This window comes from Capsicum annuum, chromosome 9 (assembly GCF_002878395.1).
Source record: "Capsicum annuum cultivar UCD-10X-F1 chromosome 9, UCD10Xv1.1, whole genome shotgun sequence".
Taxonomy (NCBI): domain Eukaryota; kingdom Viridiplantae; phylum Streptophyta; class Magnoliopsida; order Solanales; family Solanaceae; genus Capsicum; species Capsicum annuum.
The window spans coordinates 184231237-184244150 of record NC_061119.1 but is presented as its reverse complement, the minus strand read 5'-3'; the positions used below and the strand labels follow the sequence as shown (position 1 = coordinate 184244150).

The 12914-nt window shown below is 34.1% G+C and overlaps 1 pseudogene; it reads right to left on the bottom strand.

Moving 5' to 3' along the window:
• Positions 1 to 1700: 1700 nt before the first annotated feature.
• LOC107854733 lies at positions 1701 to 5061 on the bottom strand (annotated as a pseudogene).
• Positions 5062 to 12914: the final 7853 nt, after the last annotated feature.

The window sequence follows — 12914 nt, the reverse complement described above, 5'->3', positions numbered from 1 at the left end:
CTTGCTCTGAAAGGAAGATTTCTGTTCACATTATGGTTCACAGGTGTAGCCATATTTTTTGCACGCTTTTGGTTAGTAGGATCCAAGAAATCATCGTCTCCCAAGTCCTCATCATCTAGATTAGGATGACACAATAGTTGACCATCATTTTGTTGATTCAGCTGAGCCCTGGACAGAGTGGCTGGTCTATCTACTTCTTGTTGATCTGCCATTCTGGCGATCAACTATGTTCCGTATTAAAAGCTAATAGTGGTTCCCCTAACCTTCTGATTCGTGGAATATACAACAAAGAATCTATAAAAACCAAAAACAACAAATAAATGTAAAATTTAGAAAACTTTAACTGTGAGTTAATTATTACAAATAAACTTAATGGACGATCGTATTCTCTGGCAACGGCGCTAAAATTTGATACGCCCAAATTACACCTCTCTTACGAGAGAGTAAGCGATCGTTGTCAAATATATAACCCAACTAGGTTGGGATCGAATCCTACAAGTAATATGGAGTTAGTTTAAGTTATTCATTAGCCAATCGACTAATAGTTAATAGCTTCCTATAAATGGTGGTTTTAGAGATTAAACAAAAGTTATTGTTCACTTTGAGTTAACAGCTTGTAACTAATATTTCAATGTATCAAATTAATGTTAAGGGAAAGCTAGAGTTGTGTTCACTATGAATATTGGCACTTGATATACATTAGTTATGGCTCAAGATTCCTATAACATATAGGAACAACAAACTATCAATATCAAGCACTATCTAAATGTCTCTCGACATATTTAGACATTCAATTACCTAATTCTTTTGAACTAAGGAAATACGTATCCTTAACCAGATTTTGTCTCAAGTTAATTAGCCTTGTTGAGGTGTTAATCATTAGATGAAATTTTAATGCTTCCAAATCCCCGTTGATAATTCACTTCCTATTATATTAATTTCTTACTTCAAGAAAATCAATAATTAGGTCTAATCTACTGTTTGTAACCAATAGACACCATGCACAACCGAAGAATTATCAAGAAGTTCCTAGTACTTTGAGAATCTTGATCAACTAATAAATTTACAAGACCAAACTCATAGATCCCACAACTTGGGTTAAGCAAATTAGCAACTTATGGTATAGAAAGCAACAACATATATTGAATTCATAATTCGATAGCTAACAACATACAAACGATGAAGATATATGATCATTCTTCCTTCTAAAATCACAAGAGAATTCTCAAAACCATAATAAATATCCCAAAAACTCAATCAAAAAATTCAGAGAAAACTTTTGAAAAGCTATTGTTATACGTAAGTTTCAAGATGTCTGTGAAAACCTAACACTTTTCCTTAAATACTCAAGCTAATTTGGAGTAAAATTTTAGATCCCATATTTTTCGCACAAAGCTGACGACCTTCTCTAATGGCTTATCATGGATTTGATAACTTATCATACCAAGTCATCAACTCATCTTTCGAATCTATGTTTGCTGCTTATAGTCGATAACCTAATCTGACGGCTTATCAGGAAGTTGACGACTTATCAGGTTAAGTTGTCAACTCTTCACTTCAGCTCTTGTACACTGTCTTCAACTGACGACCTTTCTGAAGTCTTATCATAAAGTTGATGACTTATCAGACAAGTTGTCAACTGTAATCTTCGTATCTACTTTCTCAAAATTCATCCTTCTTAGTGTAGTTGTCGTAGGTTTTCATGCATCTTGACTTACCTACAATATCATAGAGAATATAATCAAAAACAACAAAATTTACTTAAGAATTTACAATCATTTCAAATTAAAAGCCTTAAATATGCTAGCACAAAACTCGCATATTATCGACCCTCGGTTTGAAAAATTATGATTTCGGGGGTCAACTTTGTGAAAATAATATTTTTTTTGAAAATATAATTTCCCCATCGCGTCCGAAACGTCGAATTTAGTGTGGTTTCATAATTTGTTTGTGTATATCAGACTCCAAACGAATTTCGGGTACCCTATCGAAATCCGAGGTGAATTTGAGTGCAAAAATCTGGTGTAAAAAACCAGAAAACTACCATATAAAACCCTTTTTTGGTCTATTTTGCTCATTTTTTTCATCTTGCTTCTTGCGAGTTAAACCCTAAAATAGTATGGGAGCTAAAAAGTGAAGTTTGTGGGAGCTTGGGAAGCTTGGTTTTATTATGGATTTAAAGTAAGAATTCACCCTTTTTTTAGTAATTTCTTGATTAATTTCTCAAAAACCCAAAAGTTTTAGGGCTTGATTTTAAACCTCAATTTCACTTCTTTTCATTTGAATAATATTATTATCTTATAATTACTAGTTTTTCATCAATTTAACCTTCAAAACAATTCTGATTCTTGATTTTAACCTGAATTTCAAAGATTTTACTCGGTAAAATTCAAAAATAATTTTTATTCGATTTAAACCTCATTTTTTACTAGATTTGATTTGGGTTTTCATTCGTAGGTTCCTAAAAATATGAAAAACATATTTTTAAAGTAAAGTTCTGATTTTGCCCTTCTTTGTCCAAAACTCATTCTAGGGGTCCGTTTTGACTCTGAACCACAAGTAGTCAATATAGGTGTCGTTGGTTTTATTTTAACCCTTAGATTTCATATTTGATATTTTTAGTGGAGTTCGATATTGTTCGTGAAAATTAAGGCCGTGGATTCAAAGTGTGGCAGATCAATTTTGGTTTTTGAGGTAGGTTATGGCTTAACTCTTTCAGACTGGGTTGGGCAGTACATGATAATAAAAAAATGCTTGTTAAGGGTGGGAACTAATCATAAGAAATGGCTATTTATGTGTTGTGCCCATGTAGGGGTCTATATGTGATGTAACTGTTGAAATTGAGTTATTATGTGGCATGTGTGACTGTGTGGGGTCCTAAGTTATATTAATAAGCTTGAATACATTAGTGAATAATTGTATTGTGTTGTTAAGATTCTTAATATGGTACTATTGGTGTATTGGGATTACATTCATACTTTATTTGGCATATGAGACATGTGAAAATTCGTGGATGAAACTGATATAATGAGTGGATATTAGCTCATATGGTTGTAGAAATATATCATTGTGGTTAGTTATGAAAATACTCATTGTGTTTGGTTGTGAGTATTACGTCCTCATATCATACTCATTCATGAAATGTCGATACCACCGTGGCAATATTTGAAAAACACTAGCAACACCTTTTTAAAACCCTCCCTTGAGAGATGTGCTAGAAAGGAGATATGAGATATGTGGATTATATACGGGTTGATGAACACCCCATGGGTTTTGCATTGGGATGCTTGCCTCCGTAGGTGTATACGAGGATTGTGCGACGATCCCGGAGTTTGTGCGATGACCTCGTACATCATCATCATCATCATTATCATATACATTGCACTTACTTTATTGTGTTATATTGTGTTGTATTACCATATTGACTTGTCATTTATGCATTTATCGTATCTTCTTTTTTTTGTGTTTGATGATCTTGTAAATGCATTTCCCCTTTGTTCTTCTTATATGTGATATAGTATGTACTTTTGTTCTATCTTGGTGTGATGTTGCAATATATGTGAGATGTATTAGAACTGTTAGTACAAGCGATGTGGGCTACCATTATGGGATATCTTCTGATTGCAGGTGACGTGCCCATAGTGTATATTTTGTATGCTTTATTTACTACTTTGCTTGATCAGCCTATGATACCTACTGAGTACAAGTGAACCGTACTCATGCCTATTGCGCCCTTTTGGTGCAGGTCCTAACTCGAGTGCGCCTCAGCTTGCTTAACTCAGGCAATTGTTGGAGCTTCCAAGGTAGCAGTTGGACATTCATGCATCCGAAGTTCACCTCTATCTTTCTATAGTAGTTATGTCTTTATTAGTATTCGGTGATAGATATTATTCTCATGTGATTATTTTTCTAATGTATCTGACTTCTGAATTGTATTAGTAGTTCTTACACTATTGACACCTGGTTTTGGGCATGATTGATATTTTGGATAAGTTCTTTCCGCATTGTTATGATTATTTATATGGTTCGGCTTAGTTTTAGAAGCCTTACCTTGAGATATTTCTGTCTTTTTCCTCTTTTTGAATCAGTTTGGGTGATAGACTTACTTGTCAAGGTACGTCGCGATAAGTGCCGTCATACCTCTTTTTTTTGGTTCATGACAGTGCCAAATCCAAAAAAAAACAAAAAAGTTTCCCCTTTGAAATATGGCTTATCTCCTAACTCTCTTTCCAATAACTTTAGGTACTTGATGAATTCTTTCTTGGCTGCTTCTTTATCTTGTCCTTTTGTAGCCCGTATTCTCTTTCCACTTTCATAGACCTATAAACGAGAAAACATTCTCTATATTAAGCATTTTTCCAATGTTCTCTCTTAAGAATTTTTTCATGTTCGTTCACTTCATAATAACCTCAAACATGTGTCCAGAGTTAGATAACATGCTATCTAAAAATTTTATATAACTGAAGTTCAGATATTTTTGAATGAATTTCAGGTAGAAGTGGATAAACTTTCACCATATGTGGATGAACTTCAAGCAAGAATGCAGTATACTTTAGACAAAGATGTACGAAGTTCAGGCAAAAATGATCAAATTCAGCCACATTTAACTGAAGCTCGAATAAAAATAACTGAACTTAAATAAAAACAGCTGAACTTTAGTCATTACGTTAGTCATATGCTTGAACACCTAAGTGAAAATCCAAACTTTACCACTGATTAGACTATCAAATCTTTATCTAATTACATACCATTTTGTCAATAAAATCAGCCCAGAACCTAGCTTGAGCTCTCTTATAAGGATCAGATGGCATCAAAGGAGCCTTGTCCTTCCAAACATCATCTATACATTGAACAATTATAAGACTCACAAATTTGTTTTCCATTATAGATCAACACTGGAATTTTCTTGTAAATTGAATTCAGTTGTAAGAGAATTGAACTTTTATTAGTCAAATCTTCTTCCCTATATTCATAATGAATTCCCTTTTCAGCTAGTGCAATTCTTTCCCTCATAGCAAACATGCTCACATGGGCACTCAAAAGAACAACCTCATTAGTCATTTTCACTAATTAAAAGATGATACTAGAAAAAAATGTAACAAGAAAATAAAGACTTAAATAGGGAAAAAAGGAGATGATGAATGACTATAAATAAAATATGATGAGTCATAGTTTATTGAACTATCAAGAATCTCGAGAAAATTGAAGGAAAGGTATCTTTTAAGTCTTGAATGAAGGATTGGTGACATTGAGCAACTTAAAGGGTCAAACATCATTAGGAAACTTGATTAAGTTAATTGTGGACTTGATTAATATTTTCAAAACTTTTTAATATTTTTAAAAATACAAATCAACCCAACCCACAACCCTCTTCAATCCAAATCAACCACACACTCTCTCAACAGCTTCTCTCAACTCTCTCCCAACCAATAGTTCTGCAACTTTTCTCCCTTTAATCTCCGGCGACAAATAGTCGGGCGAGTTTCTTTTTGACTTTCAACCGTTAATCAATGTGAAGAATTCTTCGGCGATAACAACTTCGAGTTCTTCGTTGTCCCATTTCCTTTTTCACAGGTAAAAAATTATGAAGAAAAAGAGGAACTTGAGCCAAAAACTCTTCTAGTATTGAAATATTGACTGAATAAAATCCTAATTTTAGGCATTTCTTCTTCTTATTGTCGTACTGTTGATTCGAATTTGTTAGTGATTTTTTGTCACAGTTTATATTATTAGTGTGTATATGTGTGTGTGTGATGTGTTGGTGTTACTGGGTTCATTTGTTATTTGTCTTGGTAAAAATGGTGTTGCAACAGATGAAATATCTGATGTAATAGATGGAACATCTGATGTGAACACTTCTTCGGTGACAACAACTTCAAGTTCTTCATCATCCCATTTCCTTTTTCACAAGTAAAAAATATGAAGAAACAGACGAACTTGAGCCAACTACTCTTCTAGTAGTGAAATATGGATTGAATAAAACTCTATTTTTTGGCATTTCTTCTTCTTGTTGTCGTACTATTGATTCAAATTTGTTGGTGATTTTTGGTCACAGTTGATATTCTTAGTGTATGTGTATGTGTGTATAATATGTTGGTGTTGCTGAGTTGATTTGTTGTTTGTCTTGGTAAAAATGGTGTTGCAACAGATGAAACATCTGATGTAACAGATGAAATATCTGATGTGACAGATGAATACATCTGATGCAATAGATGGAAACATCTAATGCAATAGATGAAAATCTAATGTAACTATGAAAATTTTATGCAACAGGTGAACAATCTAACAGATCATTCATCTGTTGCGACAGACGACTCTTATGTTTGGAAGAAATCTATACAATATTGATCCAACAAATAACTGATTAGTGATCTATTTTTATTCTTTCCAATGGTTTACTCTTCATTTTGCAACCGATTAGTGATCTATTCTTATTCTTTCCAATGGTTTACTCATCCGTTACAACAGGTCGGTTATATATTGCAACAGATAACATAACAGGTGCAACAGATTAGTGATCTATTTTTATAGTTTCCAATGGATTACTTATTCATTGCAAAAGGTTGGCTATATGTTGAAACAAATAAACTACCTGGTGCAACAGATTAGTGATCTCTTTTTATTCTTTCCAATGGTTTACTCATCCGTTACAACAGGTCAATTATATGTTGCAATAGATAAGATACCTGGTGCAATAGATTAGTGATCTTTTTTTATAATTTCCAATGAATTACTCATCTGTTGCAACTGATTGGTTATATATTACATCAGATAAAATATCAGGTGCAACAGATTAGTGACCTGTTTTTATGGTTTCCATGGATTACTCATCCATTGCAACGGGTTGATTATATGTTACATCAGATAAAATACTAGGTGCAATAGATTAGTGATCTATTTTTATGGTTTCCACAGATTACTCATCTATTGCAATAGGTCAGTTATATGTTGCAATAGATAACATATTTGATGCAATAAATTAGTGGTCTGTTGGAACTATTATATTACTTTTATGCATTAATCAATTATAGTCTATGTTATGTTCCTGTTAATTTAAGATAATATGGCTCCCAAAATAAAAGAAATCAAATCAAGTCCAAGTAAAGGAACAAGTGCAACAGCTTGGCTACATCCACCACTCTATGAGCTTGCTTTACAGACGTTATCTCAATCAGGAGCAGAAGATAATGAACATGGAGAGGAGGAATCTTTCAAAAGAGATGATCCAAATACTAATAGCCCTTCTGCCGAAGAGTTGGTCAAAACCTTCAGCATTGATCATTATCCTGTGAGAATGCAGTGTAATGGTGCCACAGATTTAATGGGTGATCTCGTGGTTAATTCAGTCATAGAAAAATCTTTCGACGCCTTCAAAAAAATACTTCGAGAACAAAAATTGGATTCTTATTTCAGAAAAAACTGCTTTGGGCAATATCTTTATTTGCCGGAGGACAACAATACTCATTTCCAGATGAAAATGGTATATGATCTTCTCAAGTGCAGGTTTATATATGAAAACAAAGATAAGATGGATTAGGTGTGGATAAATTATTGTGGCATACCTGTTTGTTTTGGTTGGAAGGAGTTTGCCATAATTAACGGACTAAAATGTTATCCTCCTTCTCCTTCTCAAGTTATATGAACTCTGACCCCAAAAAAGCACCCCGCACACCCAAAAAAGGCAAAGGCAAGTCGAGTGATCGTGATGTTCTGGTGTCCATTATTGGTCCAAGCTTCAAAAACAAAAATTGATAGAAACGTTGATAGGTAAAGGACTTTCAAAGAAGCACAAGAAATCATTGTGCTTAGTTTGGTTTGTACATAATGTTTTTTGGGCGAGAGATGTTAACAACAACATAAGCCTCAGTTTAATAAATTTCTCCGAGGATCTTGAGGCATTTAACAGCTATCCTTGGGGCTATGAAAGCTTCAAATGACTATCGAATATTTGTTGATTCCGTTAACGCCAAAAATAGTCAACTTATATGGCTTTCCATGGGCCTTCATGGTAAATATTTCTTTTATCATGATATGATTCATCATTTTTTTATTCAATAATGCTTTTGATTTATTGGCGTTATGTTATAGGCTTGGGCATTTGAAGTCATTCCTTATTTGAGACAACAAGTGAACTACCAGTAAGAAGTTTCCTGTCTAAGAATTTTGAGATGGTTGTCGGCCAAAACCGATAAAAATGCAAAATTTCTTGATCTTTTCAATCCCCCCAATGAAGCAGTAAGTCCAATTATAATCAAGTTTTTGTTTTAATTAATGATTAAATGATTTCATCATTATTCTTAATATATGTACCAATTTATTTTAGATTGTCCATCTGTGGCTTGTTCCAACTAACCGAGAGTTGAAGATGCCATTTTTTCTTACTTTACGGTCTATGCAAACTTTATCGGAACCTAAGGTCATTGATGGAATAAAAATGGAATTGTTTGGAGCAACAGCCATCATAAGAAAAATAATTTTGGAGGGTACGGCTAATGATTCTCCTCTTACAGTTTTTAAAACAACAAGCCCTTATGATTATGATCATAATGGTTGTACAGATTTTTCTCTAAATTTTGCCACATTTAGTGAATGTTTTGCATGCAAATGTTAAGACTGCAAGGTGAAACATGATGGGGTTATTAATGCTATTAATGCACTAACTGCTTCTGTAAAGGAAATAACATCTAAGAGGGGTGTTATTCCATTAAAGAGGATTTCATATCTAAACACTCTACTAAAGATCAAGGCGGCTAAGAGGAGAAGGAAAGACACTTCCAAGGCATCATCAAGCTTAAAAAAAGGCAAGATTGCAATGCCTCTATCTTTTTCTTGCATCGATTTTCAGTGTACAAGGGCCACGAGAGAGAAGCATGAGCTAAAGAAGGTGAATGTACATCATCTATTCCAAAAAACAAACAGGCACATATTTGTTTCAACAGATGATATATCTACTGAAAATTATCAAACGGATATATACATCTGTTACAACTGTTGTCTAACCTTTTTGCATCAGATTCGTAATGTTTTTCAACAGATGAGTCTTATGTTGCAATAGATGGATCATCTGCTCGAAATTATTGTACCACTCTAATTTACCTGTTGCAATAGATGGATAATTTATCTGATGCAACATAAAACTCATCTGTTGCAATAGATGGATAATTTGTTGTATATCTCTACTTAGCATTGACAATTCTGTCTTTCCAAGTAGATGACACAGTAGAAGCTACTACTGAAGAGCATAATATCACAATTGCTAATCCATTAATTGCTTCCAAAGCAGAAGAAAAAATGAAGCCTGTCAGTTAGGGAGAATAGAAGAATTACCCATTTAAAGGGTTCAACATCTCGGACGAGGCTCCAAAAAACTAACATAGTTGATCAATGACTATTCAGAATGAATTACCGATGGATTGTTAAAGCATCATGCCGGCGGGTACATAAATCAATTTTATAGATATTGGTTTATACAATTATTATTGTAAGAACCTGATATTAACACATATAAATAATCATGTAGAAAACAAAATGACGAGCGCTACAAAGTGAACAAATCAATTCTTAGTTTTGATATGTTCGACTTTGTTATTGCATATTTCGGAATAAAAAATTGGTTCTATTTGATATCACAGCTCCAAACTTGCTGGAATGATGAGGTTTAAATGGCATACATATTACTATTAATTAATACTTTATTTAATTGAATCTGTGTATTGATTTTTTCATCACGTAATTCAAAATATTTGATAATATGTGCAGCACATCGATGTCATTTTTTACTACCTCTGAAAGAAGGCCAAGTTGCAAACACAAGAACAATACAAATACATGACAGGAAATTATTTATACAAAGTTTACATCAATAATGCCTATGATAGGTATTGTCAACAAGAGTCGAAAGTTTTCCGAAATGAGAAATGGTTAATCAACATCATCAAAGGTTTTAGCATTTCAGTTGGCTTACCTTGGCATTTGGTCGATGAAGTGTACATCCCAATCAATTATGGTGATGAATTCCATTGGGTGTTGGTTGTCGTCATTCTAAAAGAGAGGCGCATCTAAGTTTATGACTCAATGTCACGAAGTAGACATTCCGGGCCATCGTCTGAGATACAAAAGATGGCCAAAATATTGCCTACTTACCTTGATATAAGTGGCTTTTTGGACCAAAAGGTTCGTATTGATTGGTCGATGATTGAAGCATATCGGGATAAAATGGATAATCCATTTGATGTACAGTAAGTTGAAGAAATTGGTCAACAAACCATTGGTATCCTATAAGTTTAAGTGTCATGATTTAGTTTCATTTCAAAAATTTTACAACTCTTGCATGACCTGCAAGATATGGATTATCTATTTTTTATAAAGTAGGAATTGTGGTCCTTTTGTTGCCACCTACGCCGAGTATTTGAGCGATGGATTACAAGTACCAAATGATGGACTTGATTCCGGATTACTCCATAAAAGATATGTTGCTCTTGTATGGAAATATGGAGAAGCGAAAGCTCAGAAACCGTATGCAAGTGACGTTAAAGATCCATGATGACCGAAGTCAAATTCTGTAGCTCCAAATGAAGAACAACTTGTCCATATTGATTAGATCTTTATAGCTTGAGTCCGTCAATGAAATAACCTATCCTCCTTGGTTTAACTTGTTGATTTATTTGTAGAGTAGATCGTTTGTACCCATAATCATTTTTTTTACATTTTATTTATTTGTTGAGTTATTTCATGTAATTTTCGAAGGCTTCAATTTATTTTATGCTATATATGAATACAATTTAATACTTAGTTTTGAATAGGTTAATTGAAATGGAGTACTAGATTCAAATATCACAACAAATTATACATCTGCTGCAACAGACGACATATCTTATAAACAGATTTAGACATATGTTGCTACATAAAATGCAACACTTAGGTCATCTGCTGAAAATTACATAATAGGTCTTCCTACTTTTTTTATTTGCTCTAACAAATTATTGATCAGTTGCAACAGATAGATTATGTATTACAACAGATCGTATATCTATTGCGACGGACAAACTGGGAACATCTGCTTAACACAACAAATGACCAACCTATTCCAAAAGATAATCAGTCTCTTATAATAGGTACTATATTTGTTACAACAGATATAAAATCTATTGTATTATAAAAATTCAACTTGGCCAGACATAAAAATTATTGCCACTACATGTAAAGTGAATTGGCTTAAAATGAAAATTTGTTATCGTGTTCGTCTGTCTTTTTACATGTTCTTTTTTATACGCAGGCTCCAACTATTTAGTTAGTACCCCATATGCCCAGACCTATTATATATTTCCCACAATGGCATCATATATATCGATCATTTGTGTGCTGGTTAGTAAACACTCAATGTATGCAAGTGAGTACGGCCCACACGCTGCACCAGTTGTATTTTTTGAGAGTTGGATGTTCTTATTTTGAACTTCAAAATCCCATGATTCCTTCATCAAGACTTTAGCTAGCAAATGATCCATCTGCTTACTCTGCGTCAACAACTTGGGCAACAACTTCAAGAGTGGCTGCATGTGGGTTAAAAATGTCTTCTCGCTAAAAAAAGGTAAGTTGCAGTCATAAACCTTAATCTTTTACTCATATAGCAGTATTTCAAAAGTGAGAAAATGTTTGACTTCCACGTTCATGACTGCCAAGATTCTCTTTGCTTTGGTCCAACTCTTGCCGTGTGGATATGACCTCTTCCCTCTAACATATTTAATTACTTTTTCATCCCATTAGAATGCAAACTAACTCATCAAATCTTAGGCTACTGGAATTAGGTTGATCACGGAGATTATCATACCTATCTTTTAAATTATTGTATAAGTTGAGGTTCATTATCCTATCGGCAGCAACATAAGCATCTGGGTACACTAATTGCTTGCCCCTCATGAGGCAGAGAATTTCATCAATATATTATGGTATAAGAAGATAATTTTTAAATAGGTTAGTAATTTTAAAGAGTAAAAACACAGCAGAAAGAATTCGATGCAAAGGGTTCTCTAAATCAGTTCACAGATTACCCAGCCAACACCACTTATGCAACATATGTGTATTGTGTTGCAACAGAATACCAAGTTGTTGCAACTGATTACACATCTTCTGCATAGATTCTTCTTCATGGAGTAGATTGGAAGGCTAGGTTAGCAAAAGTAAACTTACATTGTCCCCGTATAACACGCGCATATTTGTCATATTCTAGAAGTCTTTGGCGGCAAATGAATGCATGGTGTATTCTTTTTGAACCTTCATCTTTATGAATTCTTCCAGTTCTTTCTTCTTCTTCTTTCCAAGCACCGTGAATATGTCTACCTTCTTCAGTGACCCCTAAACTTTAACAACTCTTAGAGCGGAAGGAGTTGTAATTTTTGCTGATTTCAGAATGGAGAGAATTTGTCTAATTTTTATTCTCTTCCTCCTAACCTCCACTATAGGAGTGTATGGCTCCCTCACCTCGTTGGATGGTATGACACCCCCTCCTAGATTTTAAATCCTCAGAAGCTTCAGCAATATCCTCTAGCTTTTCAAGGAGTTTATTCTCTTTGTCCTTGAACACTTTGCAGTTGCAATGAGAACATAAGGGTGGGGAGGGGTGAAAGAGACCACTGTAAGGGTAGGAGGGACCGGTGTAAGGGTGAGAGGGAGGACTTGTGCAAAGGGTGTTTTCAAAAGTATTTATTTTTTGCTGAGCACCAACATTCTTATAATCATGACTGGCAGCAGCGGCAGCATCAGGATAGCTACCACCATCACAAACAACTCCACCAGCAACACCCCAGAAAAAGCAAATGGATCTGTTGCAGTTTGAGGTTGGTCGTGAAGAGCTTTAACATTAGGCTGACCTTACCTAAATGCTCTTATTATAGATGTTTCTCCAGCTAATTCCTTCT